Source organism: Crocodylus siamensis, chromosome 3, assembly GCF_052110815.1.
Source record: "Crocodylus siamensis isolate JL-2025a chromosome 3, ASM5211081v1, whole genome shotgun sequence".
Classification (NCBI taxonomy): domain Eukaryota; kingdom Metazoa; phylum Chordata; order Crocodylia; family Crocodylidae; genus Crocodylus; species Crocodylus siamensis.
This window is the reverse complement of record NC_143397.1, coordinates 129,777,579-129,793,951: the sequence shown is the minus strand read 5'-3', so window position 1 is coordinate 129,793,951 and position 16,373 is coordinate 129,777,579. Positions and strand designations below refer to the sequence as shown.

The 16,373-nt window shown below is 42.7% G+C and overlaps 1 protein-coding gene and 1 long non-coding RNA gene across 4 annotated transcripts in view; one reads left to right on the top strand and one right to left on the bottom strand.

Moving 5' to 3' along the window:
- LOC149868802 (uncharacterized) overlaps window positions 1-16,373 on the top strand; it is a 300,950-nt gene that overhangs the window by 175,984 nt on the left and 108,593 nt on the right.
- LOC149868803 (uncharacterized) lies at window positions 594-15,329 on the bottom strand. 3 transcript variants are annotated; one of them, XR_016441334.1, is made up of 4 exons: window positions 15,201-15,329; window positions 11,271-11,395; window positions 10,444-10,607; window positions 594-5,929 (listed from the first exon to the last, which is right to left on the bottom strand). It is a non-coding gene; the product is annotated as an uncharacterized LOC149868803 (long non-coding RNA). The 3 variants fall into 3 exon arrangements; XR_016441333.1 differs by lacking the exon at window positions 10,444-10,607 and having other exon boundaries at window positions 11,229-11,395; XR_016441335.1 differs by lacking the exon at window positions 10,444-10,607.

Genomic DNA, 16,373 nt, shown 5'->3' with positions numbered 1-16,373 from the left:
CAGTGACACTGTTTTCACGTTTCACCCATTCGCTATAATAGGGAAGCTCAAAACAGCCTCTCTCATCTGGCAGGCAGATTGGGGCCTGCAACCTTGGGAGTGCTGCAGGGCCTGTGCCAGTCCTTCTGGGGCTGCAGGCCCCTGATCTGCCTTCCAGATGAAGGAGGGAAGCTGGGTTCTGCTGCTTGGGACCAGGGAGCTGGGGAAGGGGTACTGAGCCTGATCACTCAATTCCCCTGCCCAGTGCTACATCCCAAGCACTAGATTGGGCTGCGGAAAGTAACTCATTCCCTGATCATAGCGCTGGGGATGGGAACTCAGCCCATCTGGGCTGAGTTCCTTTCCCCAGCCTGATTGTAGGACTGAGGAGGGGAACTGAGCAGTCGGGCTCAGTTCCCTTCCCCAGGCTGATCACAGCACTGGGGAGGGGAACTGAGCCTGGGCTCAGTTCCTTTCTCCTCTGCTGCAATCGGCTTCCCATAGCCTGGCCGCAGGAGGTGGGGAGAACCAGGGATGTGCTCCCAACTGAGTCACATAGGGCTGCAGAGCAGCTGGGAGCGCAGCCCTGGTTCTCCCCTGTTTCCTACCACCTGGCTGCTGGCTGCTTCAAAATTCAAAACGTTTCAAAATTGGTGGAAACAATGTCAAATTGAAACAGCCAGTGAAATTTCGCACAGCCCTATTTCCCAAACTAGCTCTAAATAGTAGACATACCCTGTAATAGACTAGCTGTTACAGTTTTTGCCCATGGCAGATCTAGTCAGCATAGAGTTAAAAATCAGAATGAACAAGTACCTCTCTACAGTAGGGCTGCCAAGTTTACATGCTGTCATAGTAGAGATGAATTTTTGCAAAGTTCTGCTGGCATAAAGAATGTCCAGTGGTTTTGGTGTAGTTTAATATCCATAAGTCTTTTAAAAAGTTGAGCTAGATGGAGACATATTTATGATCACACAGCCAGTTTATTCATTTGACCTAGACTTGATTTTGTCTTCTGGTACAGTAGTAGGAAAATTTGTGTAAACTGGGATTCCAGACCTCTTTCTTTCCCAGAAATTTGCTTGGAATTCCAGATTCTTCCCACACCGTCTTTAAGCATCATGACCAAGTTGGAACTCCTTTTAACTTTAGGCCAGGATTAAAATGAATTCTAATCTGTTACAAAGGATATCTTTAGAGTTTATATTCCTCATTTCTAGCATAATCACAATTTCACTACTCACTACTCCCTACCAAAAAGCTAAACTGAACACTTTCTCTTACTTAGACATGTTCTAGGAAATTCTCATCCATTTAACATTTAGTTATGTGAAAAGTTATATGCTGGAATTAAAACAAAACAGGTCATTGAATGCACTTTTACAAGGTGAAAAACTTCTACTGAAAACCAACAAAATGGCAGAATTTAACAATGCTTATTCTACAACTGCTTGTGAATTTCCTAACTAGGAGGTAATCTGGATCATGGTATACACATAAGAGGTCTAGTCAGGTGCCTGATGAATCCACTTGTGGCTGACAAGCAAGCGCAACACAGCTTGTTACAAGTTTCACAGATCCATGTGTTGCCTGAGTTGGAGTCTAAGTTTACAGCATCCTGCTTTCTTTCTCACTTTGCTTCCATCCTCTGGATCAAAGCAGTTTCATGTTGTGCTGCACCAACTGCCAGATTTTTCCTCCAGATTGGAGGGGGTTCAGCTCTCTTCTCCTGGCTTTCTACATTGGTGCTGAAAGACTTCATATCATTTTGAAACACATCATGGTACTGCCATAGAGGGCAACACTGCTTTCTAGAGACATCTTGAATATCACTGTACAAAATATTCTTGGGTATGTGGTCTCCTCCCATTCTCCTGACATGGCCGAACCATTGCAACCTCTTCTTCTGGATAGTAGTTTCTAAGTGTGACAATCCTGCACGTTCCAGCACTTCATGTTTGGTATTTTGTTTTCCCACTTTATTTTCAGGATCTTACACAAGCATCTCATGTGAAAGCTATTCAATCTCTTAAGGTGCCTAACACATGTAATTTACATTTCTGAACCATAAAGCAGAGCTGACAGCCTGCAAGTCTCATAGAGTCACATCTTCACCTTAGTTAATAGTTTGCTGCTATTGCATAAACATTTCTGTACTACCTTGAAATTCTTAGCTGCTTTTCTGATTCTGTTAGTTCAGTCTGAAGGTCAAGATTCCTGCTGATCGCATAACCCAAGTAACAAAATTTGGTGATGACACCAAGTGATTTACCCTCCAAAGTGATGTCAGGTATTGGTTCTTCCACCCTTTAGTACATGATCACAGTCTTCTTGAGGTTAATTGTCAGTCCAAAGCTATTGTATGTTTCAGAAAATCTACCCAAGAGATTTTGTAGGGAAGTTTCACTGTGGGCATCTAGGACCATGTCATCCACGAACAAGAAATTTCCCAGAACCAGCTTTTTCACCTTGGTTTTCGCTCTTAAAACTTGCAATGTTGAGCAACCTTCTATCTAATCTGGTTCAAAGATAAATGCCATCACTGCTGTGTTTGAATGCACGAAGAAGCAGAAATGAAAAGTAGATGTTAAAAAGCATGGGGAGGTAAGACACCTTGGTTTTACCCCATTGTTGATGTCAAAGGCATTTGATTCTTTGTTTTCCTGCACTGCAGTTGCTCTCATACATTGATGTAATGAGTGAATGATGTTCAACTGTTTCAGAGGACAACTCAGTTTCTTCAGAAAAGTAAAAAAGCCCTGTCTATTGACCATATTGTCACAGGGCACTAAGGTGCCTGTTCCTTTAAGGGCAGAAACTGCCTAGGGAGAGAGCCCTAGCAGTCAGTCAGTCAGGAACCCCCCAGCTGCAAGTTACCATGGCAGCAGCAATGAGGGAATTAGCCTGCACCTGCAGGCAGTCAGCTGACCGGAAGAGGCAGGGTCTGGGGCATCTACAAACCCCAGGGCTGGGACCAGAGGGTCAGTTCTCTGCTAGCAGCCAAGGGGGAAGGAGCTCTCCTAGAGGAAGCTAAGTGAAGAGGTGTGACTGCCTGTTCTGCTCCTGGTAAGACTAAAGGACTTTACCAGACACCTGGCCTACAAGGCATGTAGTGCTGGGGGGAAGGGTGATTTGTTTAAAGGGGCAGAGCACACCCTGAGCTGCTTGGGTTATGTTATAGCCCAGGGGCTTGTATTTTGATTTCTGTTTGTATATCAGAAGATTGGGCTAAGGCTATTGGGCTAAGGCCTCACTGGGGGCCCACTGCAGTGTGGAGACCCCAGTGCTAGTGTGGGCACAGTATCCAGGGGTGAGCAGACCCCAGTGCCAGTGTGGGTGCAGTATCTGGGATGAGAAGACCCAAGTGCCAGGGGCATGGTGACAAAGGGGGTGAGCGGACCCCAGCACCAAGGGGCACAGAGAGAGGGAGACGGGGCTGTGGAGAGCCCAGTGATGACTGAAGGCCAAGTTAAATTAAGGCCTTGGAGGGACATTGTGTGAATGCCATCTGTGAGGCTTGGGGTGTGGTAAAGGGACAGTTTGGAGCCATGCATCTAGCCCATAAGGCTGAGGGTGTCCTGAGAGGTATCCATTTTATAGCAGGACCCAAAGGGGGTCCAAGAACCCACAGGGTTCAGTAAGGTCCATCAGGACCACGTCCAAAAATACAAAGTCAAGGGCAGCTTCCCTATCTATTACAGTGACAGCAAGGCATGGCAGACGAGAAAGAGGGTGCCCGTGGGACAGGATTGGCATGGTCAAGGAGTCCTAGGGGTATCAAGGCCATCCCTGGGGACCCCATCCTGTGACACATATCAAAAGGCTTCATCAGATTGATGAAGGCTACGTACAGTGGTATTCATTTTTCTCTACACTTCTTTTGCAGTCGCTATACTGAAAAATATCATATCAATTGTGGAACATCCTGAGTTAAGACTGCATTGACTTTCAGGATAGGTTTTTTCACCTTGAGATTATGGCCTAGGGGGCATGATGTGTGTGACAACTTTTTCTGACAATGTTCAACAGGGAAATACCTCTATAGTTGTCACAGTTGCTTCTATCACCCATGTTTTTGTATAATTGTACAAACTGAGCATCTTTGAAATCTTATGGTACTGCTTCCTCTTTCCAACATAGTAGTATAACCTCAGAGAATTTCCTAGTGAGTATGTTCTTCTTCTAGGGCACAAAATAAGATGTTATAGCTTCGTCTTCCCTCATCTTGGTGTCAATCTCACCTGCCATGACTTTGATGGGAGTAATTAAAGGGAGACACCACACGAGAGTAGTGCTTACTTAGTTTTAATAATGAGCATCAGCAATGTTTGCTCACAAGAAATGTAACCCATCTAGCTGCCAGCTGTCAGTCCCTCAGCTGGCTCTCCCTACAAGTTTGCAGTTCACTTATCAGTCCTGCAATGAATACTTACTGGATGGGCATTTCAAGCCTGCCCCATTTTTCAACTCACAGCAACAAAGTCCTTGCCACAGATCTGGACAGAGCTGCAATAGTTCGGCTGAATCAGCAATCGGTCTTCCAATGGGCCGGATGCCCTGACACTTGCCTCTTCAACAAGAAATTCTTGGTGAATCTCTCTCTCTCATTGCCTGCACCTCCGTGCAGAGCTGCTTTCTGTCTCTGGCATCTAATTCTCAGCTCCTCTTCCCCTTCTGGGGCAGCTCTGATTCCACCAACAGTCCTTTATACAAGGGTTCTACCTGGCTGCTGTCAATCTCTGGTTGTGCACCACCAGATTGTTATCTCAATCTGAATGAACACCTTGCCACTGTCAGCAATTAGTGGATACTTCACCAAAGTCCACAGTATTTAGCGTCTTGGGGGCACGATGTCAATATGTCTCCCAGTTCCATGGGTCGAACAGAAAGTTCTCAATAAAATGGGTGCTTTGCCCATTTTGACATTCCCATAACAGGGACAATGTCTCCCTGGTACATTCCTAACTGTGCATTTTGAATGGAAAACACCAGTTCATCAAGACCAAAACTGGGCAAATAATTTGATTCAATGAAATTTCACATATAAAAAAAAAAGTTTGAAGAGAAGTGTACAAAAAGTATTGTTTCAACTTTTCATCCCAATTCCCAAAGCAATAACTCTCTAGAAAATTTTATCTGCCTGGGAAAAAGACTCAGATATTTTGAAGAGACTCAGTCTTTATGTCTGTCTATGAATCACAAAACAAATGAAACATTTTTCCTTCCCAGCATTCCCAGCTATTTAAATAATCTTTCCTACATTTCAGCCCTGAAGGCTTATGTTCAAACCAAACTGAATCTAGCACTTAGGAAAAGAAGAGTGACTATTTCCTCAGTTTTTCCAGTTCTCACCCTTTTGCTGGGTTTTATGCTGAGGTCTTTGAGAAATACCTATGACTGCGTTGTGCTTCAGTCTCCTTATTTGTAAAATGGAGATGATGTATTAGAAAGTTATTCAGAAGAGGAAGAGAGAGTGCCTCTGTGTTCCGGAGGAGAGACCATGTATAGGAAATAGGAGAAGAGTGCAGACTGGATGCTTTATAGCTCCCTCACTCCAAACCCATGAATGCTCAAGAAGAGCCTGGAAAAGTGCAGGCTCAGGGGTGATCTGGTGGCCACCTATAAGTTTATCAGTGGTGTTCACCAGGATCTGAGGGAACAACTATTCACCAGAGCGCCCCAAGGGATGACAAGATCACATGGTCATAAACTGCTCCGTGACTTATTCAGGCTGGACATAAGGAACAACTTCTTTACTATCCAAGCCCCCAAGGTTTGGAATAGTCTGCTGCCAGCGGTGGTTCAAGCACCCACTTCAAACACCTTCAAGACACGCTTGGATGTTTATCTTGCTGGGCTCCTATGATCCCTGATGATTTCCTGCCCCTGGCGCAGGGGGCTGGACTCGATGATCCTCTGAGGTTACTTCTAGCCCAAGTGTCTGTGAAATCTGTGAAAACAGAAGAAGAAACATACGTGGGCCTTAATTATTTGTCTAGATCTGTATGTTATTTGTACCAGCTAAAGTAAAGAGTAATCTTTCTTCTGAATTAGCCCTTACAAGCTTGTGTCCCTGTTTCCTTTAACTGTCATCAGCTATGGAGCTTGCTCACAATGGCAAAGGGTAGAGTTGTAGGAAAAGGTATGTTTAAGCTATTGTATGGTGACTAGGAAATAAGCAGTGGGGGGGCTTTAGTACACTTGGGCTATGACATCCCAAATCCATGAAGGGGCAATAGATCTTGTTACTAGGGTGTGTATCAGAGAAAGAAAGAAAAGAGCTACTTTTTACTGAGACCATGGAGAGCTCAAAAGTACATGTGCCTAGTGTGTTGGGATCCAAATACAGCATCGACCTGGGAAAATTTTACCAGGGTTTTTAAAGGTGTCAGAAATGTGAAATAAGACTAATGAATGAAGAATGAACATTAGTAATTTGACAAGTGGCATGTAACATGTATTAAATGGAATATTGGCTATTACAGACTAACCTTTGTTAGCCACATGAATCAATATCTTGACCACATGTCTGCTGTTAATGCAGAAAGCAATCATGTCCCTTAATTTCTTCATACTATACTGAAAGTGAAACTCTTGAACTTGTCATTGGATATATTCTGGTTGTGGCCACTAATTTCATAATGATGCCTAATCTTTATCATCCAAGTACATTTCTAGTAATTATTGTGCCAAATAAGTAATGTCATATTCATCAGAAAAAAAGCATGAGAATTCAACTTTTTCAATAACTCCAGTTTATTCCACAATTCTAACCCCATTCTCTCACAATATCTAAGTATGTCCTCAAGGATATACAATTTCATTCTCAGATTTTACTGGATAACCAAAACGAAGCAGCAAAAAAAATCCAGGGCACTGTCTTTTTTCTACCATGGGAACTCTGAAATCACTGGTGACCTCCATGAAATGCTGTTAACAACTCCTGACATATACAGTAGTAAGTTTCATGACCCACAAACAGAAAGCTGTCTAAATCATGAAGTGATTGTACTCCTCTTTTTTTGTCTCGCCACCCACTGCTGGAATTTGCTGAGTGCCTCAAAAATCTAGCAAGAAAGTGCACAGAACCACAGGCATGTAATTGCCTATGTAAATTTTGCCTTTAAACTTTAAACCTAGCAAGTAAAAGTTATGAGAAGCAAAAGAAAAAAAAGTGTAAACCTTTTTCCTTTTTGTTGTCACCGGAGTCTTTACTGTAATTCTTAACAGTTTGTGTTAGTGAAAAGAAAGATGACTAGGGCATCTTACAGTGAATTAACCATTTTTCCTTTTGGATGAAGTTATGTAAAAGCAACAAAACCTGTTAATGCAACTGTTATGGTTGTACAATTAAAAAACAAAAAGCAGGAAATGCACGCATTACAGCCTCAGAAGAAGTGTGAGTTCAGGTGTACCACAGATCTTGTTAGTTTTTTATGTATTTAGAAAATAAAGAGTAACTCAGTGCTGTGTGTTGAACAAGAAAAAACAAGTTGAAAAAGGATTAACATTATGGAATCCTCATTTTCCAAAGCAGTACATTTATTTTAGAGGTGATAGATTATGGCAATTTTTAGAATTTCTATTTTATATTGCGGACGTAGCTACAGCCACATCTTAATGTTGAAAGAAAATTTGTAAGGCCTGTTTTCAAAGGCAGGCAAACAGTCTATTATAATAGTATTCGAACACCTTAAATACAGCTACTATCTATTATGTCATGTAATATAGTAAGAAAACAAAGAGAAGACTGCACAAGGACTGATGCATTTTTTTTTAATGCAGGAGACCTGATTTCTGTAAACAACCCCCTAAAGGTATGCTCTACCAATAGCAGTCCACTGCAAAATAGATAAGGTTCTCATTATGTATCCTCCATGTCTTGGTCATAATTTCTATCATGGTTGACATTCTGGTCCAGTTATATCAGGTACATTCTATGTAAGTCCTTTAGAATACTCGGATAATAAAGCCCTGCTGAATACGGGATCATTTTGCCTTGGGGAGAGAGTTAGTCAAAGTGTACATAGTTCAAGGTGGATTTCTAGTCAGATTCTGCAGGACTGGGACATTTTAAAAGAAATATTTTTTGAATCAAGCATAGCTCAGAATGAAATTAAATTAGTTCTTTAATGTCTGGATTTTCTCCAGCACCATCAACACAAATTGCATTCTAAAATAGGTGCCTAAATATAATAACACTGTATTGAATTGAAAAAAAAAAAGTTAATATTGTTATTATGTGATGCATTTGGTTTTACTAAATTATAAGGATAATTTTTCCTACAATTTTAGTGGAGTTTCAAAAGACTTTTTGTTTTTTAAAAAACGGGATTTGGTTTAACACTTCCTATAGCTGTTTGCAATAATTTAACTGCATTTTACATATATTGACAGCTGATAAAAAAGATACCTCTTTTTGATTACTATTTAATAGTGTTTTGAAATGTAATGGTCCCCTGAAGTATTATATTATGAATAGCTCTTTTTAAAATGCACATAGAAAGTCTCTTCTTTTTTTGTCTTTTTGGAGGAAACAGATGCATTGTAAAGATTTTCCTTCTTTCCTTGATCTAAATTAAGTTCTAAGTTACATTTTCATTCTGCATATGATTGTTTGTTATGAGCAAATAGTTTTTCTTTTTAAATATATATTTTGCGAGTTTTAGATTCAGATATGACTGTTTCCTCTTCATTGGTAATTTGAAGATGACTTCCCCAAAATGGTTAATTACTGGCCACCCTAAAGTTAATACAGCTAGAGTTGCATTAAATTATTCATAGTGAGTAATTTTTTTCAATGACATTATTCCCCTTTTTCATTTGTGAATCTTTAGTTTTACAAATGAACTCACTAATCATCCTGGCTTCCTGAACTGTTTTTATGTGAATGAATTTCAGCTTGGAGGATTATTTTTGAACTTTGAATCAATTGGATGATTGAAAGGTTTGAAAAAGGAAGTTAATGATGACAAATATTGAATAATGAATAGAAAATAACCAACATTCTTGTTCACTCTTCTTAAATGTAAATGCGTTGTCTCAAATATTACTGACTATGCAAAGACAATTAATAAAAAAGGCTAAAATGGAATGTAGCACAGACAGAACAGTTATAAGTTACTAGGGCTTATGTGCTGTATTTTTCACCCACACACTATCCCTATTTTTACTATTTAGTCCTGGTCACATAACGTAAGTGGGGTTTTTTTCCCCCCCATATGGAAACAGAACCTGTTAAAGATATGACTGGAGACAGAAAGATTCCTGCAGGATGTTGTAGGGTTTGGAAAACCCAAATCTACATAACTTTATAATACTGCAAATCATCATTAAACAGATAGAAGGATGTGAGAATGACAGTAAACCTTTAATGGAAAATGCTAGTATTGGTAGGGTGATGTAGTTGCTTTCCACAGGAACAGAACCACACATCCAGCTTAGCATCCAATAAGAAATTTCTGCAGGTATATAATATTTAATTAAGATGACACCAAGAGGCCAGGGAAACAGCAAAGGCAGTTAGGGAATTCACTCTCTGTTTCAGTCCATTGGTGTCAGTCTCAGATAGGATAGTAAAGCAGGGTTCAAAGAGAGCACTTTGTCTCACTGGTTGGGTGTTTGAATATGGGTAGAAATTCACTACTCTGCAGACAGCCACCACAAGGTCTGTATGTAACTCAGCGGTCAGTATGTATTACATGTCCTATGTGGTTCACAAGCCTTCTTCTGGGCACTTTTCATAATGGTAAATTCCATTCAAGGTGCACTGTTCTTTATGGATGCATAGAACAAGGCTGCTTTTTGACTATGGTACTACCCACCTCAAGGTTTCCCATGAATTTAACTTATTTGCTTGTTTTGGAGCTTTATCTAGTGCTGGGAGAGTCACTTTAATTTAGTGGCATAGCCATTTCCAGGAGCAACTGACTGCACTGCTCACAGATGGTGTTTGTGCACTTAATGTCTTTCAGAAGTTAGAGATGTATTTAGTTGGGAGGAAGATTACAATTTTCCTTTAGGTAAAGTAAATGTCCCTGGGGATGTTTTCTGTGTCAAGGTGGAAACAGTTCCATATATCAGCTACAAGGTTTGCTTGCAGTAAAACTGAGACTACTTCCTGTGGCCTATCTTTCTGGACCCTTATATATTACACTGTTACTATTAGCTTTAATGAAAATGCTTTTCATTTTGCTTCTGTTAGACTTCTCTTGGAGTTTTAGAGTGGCTTTCTCCTCTGCAACATTTCTCTTTTATTTTTCTTTTCTTCTGGGCTCAAATGAGTTTGAAAATGAGTCTACTGTTCTGTCTTATAATCTTCTCTGGTATCTAAGCTTTCAGTTTTATATGTTGTATAACTTAGTTAACATTTATGCTGGTAGAACTTAAAAAAATGTCTGAGACGTTCTATACATCATACTGTCATGTGTAACCATATTGTCTTATGGGCCTTCACCCACTTACATCTATCATACTCCTTTCTCTTTCATTGTCTTCTTATTTATTTAAAAATGGCAGAGGGGCAAGGAACTGGAATAACTTGCTTTCTTCTTAGTCTTTCTTGGTTCACCCAGCTGCATTGTTGGGATGAGCAAAACCAGAGAACATGCCCCATTTTCTCTTGATTTCTACAGTAAAATATAATGAGAATGTCTTAAAAGTTCCTTGTTTCTATGAAGTTCCTTTATTTCTTGTTTGTTCTCATCCAGTGTGGGAATTGGGTATCCTGGCAAACTTAAGTACTCAATACTTTGGCCAAAGAGATGTTGCTGGGTGCACTCAGAAATTAGTATGTGCCTTCTAGAGAACAACAACAACAAAAAAAATACATAGGCATAGTTACCATATTTACTGAATTCCAAAATGACTTAGAGTTTAAGTTAATTCCCATATAAGTTGATTGTATACATGGAAAATTATAATCTGTTATATTTTCCATGTATAGAATGTAATATTGGAGGGTCATTTTAAATTCACCCCTCCCCCCCACTGCAGCAACAGAGGCAAGGGGCAAGAACCCCACCTCTTGCTCCTCTCTTCATGCCCATGCCTGTCAGGTACCCCTGCCACCTGTTCCCCTGCCACTTGCCCCCCAGTGCCTGCCTGCCTTGCCACCTGCCTCCCTGTTTTCCCATGCCTGTGCCTGCCACCTTGTTGCCTATCCACCCAGCTACTTCCCCATCAGTGCCCCCTTCACCTCATGCCTATGCCTGCCCCCCCGCCATCTGATTCCCCCTCCCCTTACCTACCCTGTTTCTGCTGCCCTGCCATCCGTACCCCCTGCTGCTCACTTTCTGGGTGGTTCTCCCTCTGGCTTTGGCTCTGGCTCCAGCTCAGCAGTGATGGTAGCTTTAGCTTTGGCCTGGTCCAGATAGGAAGCAGCAGTGGCAGGTCTGGGTCAGAGCCAGACGCAGAGCTGGAGATAAACAGTGGAGGGAAGGGCAGGGTAAGTGGTTGTGAGGGTAGATGGGGGAGCAGGATGTACAGTCTCCCCTGCTGTCCATTCCCAAACTGCACCTTGTGGGTCTCCCCCACTTGGCCCACCCCACACCTTGCAGTCTCCTCTCTACACCCCTGCTGCACATCCCCTCTCCTGCCACATGAGTCTCTCTGGCCTGGGGTAGGTAGCAGCTCATCTGAGATGTTGCCTACTCTGGACTGGTACTCAAATGTAAAATGAGCTCCCTTCCATGGTGACTGGGGAAAGAAACTTTCTTGTCTTGGATCTGAATAAATATATTATTAGCTTATTATCATTTCAGGTTTGAGAGCCTATTATCTTACAAATACTTTCTTTAGTGTTTTTGAGTTTGGCAATGTTTTAGTAACTTCCTTTTCCATTGCAGATACACAAGAATATAAATCTTCTGTGTATGCCACATTTCTCCCATACTCTGAATTTTGCTTTTCCAGCCATTTCTAAAGTCATTGTTACTGCAGGCATCTTTATTTAAAGGAACTATGTAATGTTCTCTTTGTTCTTTTTCAGCTACTTACATAAATGCAGAAGCATGCCTTGCTTCCCAATGATCCTTGTTCAGTGATTAGGACCATGTTAAAGACTCCATACACATGCAGCATTTTATTTTAGTTGCTTTGTTGATATTTACAGTTTTAAGATTTTAAATGGAGTAGCATTTTAAAAAGTGACTGACAAAAATAACTTCCTGAGGAGATCATCTCTCTGTTCATATTGAGGGCCTTTCTTACTTATTGGGAGTGTGTACATGTTCACTTTACTACATATTAGACTAATTTAATGCACAGTGAACTGTCACTGTACACATGCATTGCAGTTAGTGCACAGTAGCTTAATTTACTCTGGCATAAGATACTCCCTTTAGACACAGGTACTATCCTATGCAACCATAAGTGGATTAACACATGGGCTGTCAGGGCCATGCATTTCTGAGGAAAATGGTGGGTTTCCCTTTGAAGGCAGGCAGCATTTTAGCCTGCAATGGGCTGCTTGGGGCTGCTGGGAGTGAGATGCAAGGGGCACCATGTGCCTGTGTGTGGCTGCATGCATGCATGTAGCTTGGAACACAGCCAGGCAGCATGGAGAGCAGCTTCTTGCAGGTAAGTGTATGTGGGGAAGGGGTGGGGGGCAGATTAAGGCCCCCACAGTGAGGGAGGGAGTGGGGCAGGGGCATGGACAAGAGCAGGGGAAGGGGCTGGGAGTGATGCCCAGCCAGGGTGGCTGGGGCTAAGGGCAGGAGTGGGACAGAGCCACAGGCATCAAGGGGCATGTGGGAGTGAGGGGGCAGCTCCCCACTGCTACATGCACCCCTGAGGAGAGGCATGGGGGGATGTACCACCCTGATTAGTGCACAAGGCAGATGCATGCTGCTAGCTGTGGACTCAGGGCATTCTTCTCTGCTGCCTTTGCCCCAGGAGTACCACGCCAGCCACATGCCTGGCTGAAGGCTAGCAGGGAAAATGTCGCCCCCAGAGCAAAGGCAGCAGGGTAGAGAGCCCTGAGCCCACAGAGGGCAGCCCATATCCACCCTCTCCCTGCTCAGCTCCACTCTGTTCTGGCCATGGTGGGCGGGGGTTGGCACAGGAGCAGAGAGCAGGGAGGAGAGACAGGCATGTACCACCCCACAGCCAACCTAGCTGGGTCCACCCAGCCTCCCTTGCAGGGCACAGGGGTCTGCTCTGAGCTTGGCAGTGGCAGCACCCCCTACCGGAGTCCAGGCCCCAGTAAATCTTAATCCACCACTGTACACAACAGTAAATTACTGCACTTAAACACATATGTAGATGGTGACATCAGGATATTTAGTCATGTTAATTCAGCAGTTAATTCAGTCACATTAATTGTATGTGTAGATGTGCCCAGTGTGGAGTAAACATAAAAGTAATAGTTTACTAGGGGCTCAGTGGAGAGTACATTGGACTGGGACTCTGGAGTATTGTTATTATCACTGCCATTAGCTTGCTGGTGACACTGGGCAAATCAGAATATCCCAGTTTATAGTGGCAAGATAATGATTAGGGGTGTGTGAAGTGGCCCTTATTTGATTTGGATATGGATTTGGCCCAAATTGGGGACAGTGGCTCGAGTTGTTGATTTGGATCATGGTCCCCAATTGATTCAGCTGAATCCAAAACTAAAGATTTGATGCCGATTTGGAGAATCAGTGATTCAGCCATAGACACAGCTTTAAATGTTTTTCCTACATACCTTGAGGTACCAGGTATGGCTTGTGAACACGGCAATGCTGTGGTGGATGGAACATCCTATAGGAGTGCAGGGGGCCCTGCCACATGCTTGGTAGTGAACTGGACCGGAAGTACTTTTAGTCTACATCCAGGTCTGCCACCAAGTGCGCTGTGGTCCCCCACCTGTGCTCCCCCAGCTTGGCAATCAGCCAGAGGGGGAACCTGAGTGCTCCTCCAGACCCAGGAGGCACCAGTTGTCAAGCCAGAGGTGGGGGGGCATGGGGGTGGAAGGTCCCCAGCGTGCTCTCTGGCAGACCCGGAAGTGGACTGGAAGTGCTTCTGGTCCACTTCTGGGTCTGCTGCCGAGCATCCTTGGGACCCCCCTGTGCTCCTGTGGGATGCTCCATCCACCCCAGCATCTTAGCTTTCACAAGCTGCCTGGTACCTAGCTGTGTCTATGTCCAAACCATTGAATCTTTACGAATCTCCCCAAATCTATTTGGAGGGTTTCAATTTGATTCAGAGAGATTAAAGGGTCTCCTGATTCAGTTTGGATTTGGAGATTCGGCCACTGAATTGGGTCAAATCTCCGCTGAATTGAATCACTGACCAAAGATTCACACAGTCCTAATAATGATATTTCCTACAGGAAGCAATTTGAACTCCATAGAGCAATAATAATATGACTACTACCTATTATGGGAAAAAGCAGAACAATGAACTGGACTCCATTCTGGCTTGTGGAATATCATAGAATTTTTAAATTTTTTCCATTTTAAGGGTCTACTTAGCCCAACTATATTTTCCTTAAATAAACTTTCAATCACATTAGGTAAAAGGGAGCATAGGCGTAATCAGAATAGGATTTGCCATGTAATATCTTTATTACTATTGCTGATTTATCAGCCATAGAGAACTTATCTTAATTTACAGATTCAATGTGAAGTTCACATGCCCAGCATTTAGGAAGAAATAATCTTATATATGTAAATGGAGTAAACGCACTGCACAAATCATTGGGATACCATAACGGTGAATGCCTAAGAAATATTCACTCTTCAGAAAATTTTTGCACCTTGTATTTCTTTCATGGCTTGATAGAGTCATTTACTATATTTATTTTTATTTACTTTGCATTGTGTGTGTAATAGACACATTCAGGACCAGATCATGATATAAATTGATATAGCTCCATGAAAGCCAATGGAGTTATGATGATTTACCTCAGATGAGAATCTAGCTCTTAGCAGCATTGGAATAAAGAACAAAACTATTTGGGTATTATACAAAGATTCACTTTGGTTATTCAGCAACATAGCTGTAGTTTATCCAGCACTACTTGGAGTGTACCTTATATCAGCTATTGCTTTTCTGTCATCATCAAGGTTAGGTTAAGAGAATCTTTGCATCATTTCTTTCCTTATAAACAATTTCCACTAAAAGAATTGATCTGCTTTTATAGCAATATAGTCTCTCCTACTTGTTACTCTAGTGTTTTACAAAGAAAAATGCAAAACTAATGCCCTAGAACAGAAACATTCAGCCAAATTACTTACCAGTAACCCAAGAAAGAATGGATAAATCCATTGCTCAAGTGGCTTCTTCTTTGAAATTCTGTTCACTTTTCACCAAGGATTATGAGGACTGGTGGGGTGGGGTGGGCAGAAAGAGTTGTTCTTTCTTTTTAAAATTTAGCCATCATGTTCTTTACCTAAAGCAGTTTTACATAAATCTTCTAGGAGCTCTCTATGCCTGTGCTGTCACTTTCCTTGCTTTACTCAGAAGCTAAAATATTTTAGATACCTGTTTCCACTTGTTTCAACATTTCACTGTGCATTTCCCTTACAAAATATGCTGTTTATAAATGGTTAAAATTAGGGCTGTCAAATGATTAAAAATGTTATCGTGATTAGTTGTGTGATTAAAAAAATTAGTCACAATCTATTGCGATTTTAATTAAACAGCTAAAAACTCAAAATTATATGCAGAAAAACTCAAAGTTATTCAAAATTATGCAGGTACTTTGTATGATTGAGGAGTGTGTGTAGGGAGGGAATTTGTGAAGGTGTGGGGAGTGGTAGGTGTGTGTGGGGTTTGGAGTCTGGGGAGGGGGGTTCCTGCATACCCTGGCAGGATGTGGGGTACTGTGTGAGTCAGGAGTAGGGGGCAGCAGTGGGGCTGGGGGGGAGGGGACTGGCTTGTGAGTGAGGGACAGACACACACACACACACACACACACACACACACACACACACACACACACACAGAGGCACCGCCCAACAGGTAAGTCTGTGAAGGGGAAGGGGAATGAGGTAGGGAATGGGTGGAGGAGCAGATTGAGGCCCCCACATTGAGGGAGGGAATGGGGCAGGGGCACGGGCTGGGGTGAATGAGACCCTGGGGCCAGGGTGGCTTGTGAGACAGAGCCCACACTCATCCAGGAGCATGGTGGGAGGAGGCTCCTGCACGCACCCTTGGGGAAGTATGGGAAGCACATGTTCCCCCCCCGTGCCCTCCACAGGGTGGAGGTGGGCTGCTGCTGCAGGCTGGGCTCTGTGCCCCACTGCTGTTGTCCTGGGATCCATGCAATGCCATGCTGTGCCTCCTGAAGTGGAGTGGGCAGGGGATGCAGTGCAGCCAACATGTGGCTCCTGGGCCAAAGGCAATGTGGCACAGAGTCCAGCCCACCGTGGCAGCCTGCCTTGGCCCCATGCACAAATCTGAGGGAC